The following is a 3,318-nucleotide window of genomic DNA, read 5'->3' as shown; positions in this document are numbered from 1 at the left end:
GGGCCACGCCCTGGACTAGCTGGGCACCCCACCTCATCTTCCTGTTCCCTCAGAGGGACTGACTCTGACGGGGGAGAGGAGGATTGCAGATGCCCTGTGTTCCTCGATGTGCAGCCCCAGCTCCTTGGCGACTTTAGGGTAAAAGCCGTGCTGCACTGTGTGTGTTTTCTGTACCCAAAGAAGACCAACAACCATAAACCTAGGACGTGGAAAGTGACTGGCATTGGGGACTGGGCCCTGGCCAGATCTACGAGACTCTGAACTCAGGGTCTGGTGGATGCACATAGGCCCCTTTGGTGGCCACTGAGGAAGCACCTGAGTGTCACTCCGTGCCCCTCACACAGGCAGGTAGTGGCCAGCCCTTCGAGGCCTGGTTTGCTCTTGCTTGGTGTCCGGGTGGGGCACTGTTGTGAAGAGCATCTCCAGGCTGGTGCATCGGACACTCACTCAGGAGGCCGGGATGTCCGTGCCCGGCTCTCACAGCGGGTGGGGCAGAGCCCGAAAGCACACAGAGGCTCGTGAACCCCTGTGCCACCAGCCTGGGTGTCAGGCGGGCTCTCCAGCTTGCTCTGCTCGGGTCTCAGTGCAGCCTGCGACAGTGGCTTCTGGCTCTGCGGGAGAGAAGAGGACAGGGGGCAGCAGAGCTCAGGGCCGGGCCAGGTGGGGTTTCTCCCAGAGCCCAGCCCTGTGGCTCCTGTGGCTGAGCTACACCTGGTGCTCTGCTTCCCTGGTCCCTTTCACCCCACCTCGGAGGCTGGAGGAGGACGAGGCAGGTAGGAGGGGGACACGACCTAACTGGCTCCGGCTGTCCTCCTCTCCCAGGCACAGCGCCTCTGCCTCTGGCTGGACAGGAGTCCGTGAGTGCCCCCCCTTGGTCAGCCACTGCCTATCCCCTGCTGACGGGGCCGCAGCTCTGGACTCAGTGGAGCAGTCAGCCAGGACAGAGGGCCGCTGAGGTCACGCTGCTCTCAGTCGCAGTGACTTAGCTTTTCTTTTCAAATCGCATTCTGTAAACATAGGAGGGTCACAAGAAACCATGTGACAGCCACCAGGAAGCAGAAGGCTTGTCTGCTCTGAGTCTGAGCCTGCAGGATCAGAACAGGGACCGTTTTCCTGCCCCTGCACCGCATGGCCGAGCCCAGGAGGTGGGGTGGGAGCTGTGTGTCCCTGCAGTCTGGGGTGGCCCCTGTCTGGAGCTGTCAGGGACACTTGGCCCTGCCCAGCCGAGACTGCTTTTCTGCACCTGGTAGGGCAAGGCTTCCCCAGGCGCTCTGGGGTGCTGTGCCCTGCAGCCCAGGGTCTCCACAGTCCTCCTGCAGCCTCGCTGGATCTGGACCTCGGTTCTTGCCTGAGCTGCTAAAGAGGTGCTGGGGAAGGCGCTGGCATTCTTGTCTTCATCCCAGGGGCTCCAGTCCACTGCTCCAATGGCGGCAGGGCAGCAGCCTCAGAGGAGGAGGTGGCCTCTGTGTGGGCCAGCACCGAGGTGGCCAGGTCAGCTTTAGGGGATAAAATGAGTGAGATGTGAGCCACTCGAGCAGCTGGGCAGGGCCGTGAGGGCCGGCGGTGTTTCTGCCTTTTTGCATGTGGTGTGTTCTGGAGGAGGCCGTGTGTGGCTGGCTGCTCCCTTCCCGTGTGGCCTGGAACCTGTGTGGCCTGTGGTGCTGCTGCCTGTGGAGGGCAATGGGTGTGCGTGTGTGTGTCTGTCTGCCCATGTCCTGTGTGTTCTGTGTCCCGAGGCTGCACTGAGCTCAGCACCAGGTCCCTCCTGCCTGGGCCTTGGATCCCCTGGCACCTGAATTGGTACTAGCATCAGAATGTGTTAAGAACCAAAGCCGAGGTTTAGGTGGTGATTCCGTCGTCTCTCTCTGGGGATGGGAACCCCTCCCCAGCATACTGCTCAGACCCCAGGATCTGCCCTGTCCCTTGCCCAGAGCTCCTCTCATCAGTGCCCAGCTGCAGACTGTGCACAGCACTCTGGAGGAGGCAAGCACACAGCAGGGTCCAGTCCTATGTCAGCACTTGACCAGGAGGGAGGTCACCCCACCACAGCCCTGCCATGTGGAGTCTCCCTCACCTAGTAGATGGTGAGGTCTCCTCTGTCAGTAGCCACATTTGTGTCTTCCTGGACCCAGGGCCGCTCACGCTCTGTCTTCTGGTGTCTGACCCTGCTGGCCACTGGTGACCATCAAGACCCACGCTGTTCCACCAGCCGCCCCTGACTGAGTGACCAGGAGGGCTCAGTATGGAGTCTTGATTGCCAGGACTGCCCAAACTGTCCTGACTTACAGAGCCTCAGGGCAGTATGCTGGTGCTTTCAGCAGTTTAACTGACTGTCTGAAGGGCCCAACTGCCAGAGGACTCTGATTGGCTGAGCTGTGTGGCCCCTTTGTCAATTGAGTGGCAGCCACCTGGTGACAAGCTTCCTGTGTGACAGACAGACTGGAGGGGCTGGAGGTTGAAGAGATGAATAGGGACAAGGAGAACAGGGGCGAAGTGGGGAGTCTGGGCAGTGTTTGTCTGGTGACTTTATCCTCAGATTCCTTGGTCTGCTTGTGGGGTTTCTTCTCCTATTTTTCTTTCTTTTTGGAGACAGGGTTTCACTATGCAGTACAGGCTGACCTGAAGCTCACAGCAGTCCTCCTGCCTCAGCCTCCCAAGTGCTGGGATTACAAGTATGTGGTCTTCTTTATTAGCAGCTTTGTTGGGATGTAATTCATGCACCATACAAGTCACCCATTAGAAACACCCGCTGCTTCTTAGTGCATTCACAGTGCTGTGCAGTTTTCACCACAGTCCAGTGTTAGAACAGTTATCTTCCCCGGTAAAATCCCGTACACAGTTTCAGTCACTAGGGCTGGGGATATAGCTCAGCGGCCTGGCAATGCAAGATCTTGAGTTTGATTCTAGTACTACAAAGCAAAATAATATAAATCTTTTTGCCTTCATCCCTGTTATAGATTAAAAACTGGTGGTCAATGTGATAACTCAGACCCCGGTATAAAATCCAAGGAAGCAAGAAATTAAAATTTGAGAAGCAAAGGCTTTATTAGGTAAAATCCAGGCCTGGTGACAAGTCTCTGGGAGCCAATTTGGAGACTGTGCACCTCACAGCTAAAAGTCAGGACTTTTTATCTTGTAAATCCACAAACAGCTGCCAGTCACACAATGTAAGGAGGGGGATGGAGGTGTGACGCACTACAAAGCAGAAACGGCAATTGCAAGTCTCCCTGCATACTAGCAAGTTTAGATAAGAAGAAATCTTGTTTTTCTTAGCAAAGAATAGAGAAGTCTAACAGCAATTAACAACTTTAGTTACCT

The sequence above is a fragment of the Cavia porcellus genome, unplaced genomic scaffold (assembly GCF_034190915.1).
Source record: "Cavia porcellus strain 051 isolate PalLab524CR breed Dunkin Hartley unplaced genomic scaffold, mCavPor4.1 scaffold_5, whole genome shotgun sequence".
Taxonomy (NCBI): domain Eukaryota; kingdom Metazoa; phylum Chordata; class Mammalia; order Rodentia; family Caviidae; genus Cavia; species Cavia porcellus.
Note: the sequence above shows the minus strand (reverse complement) of the source record.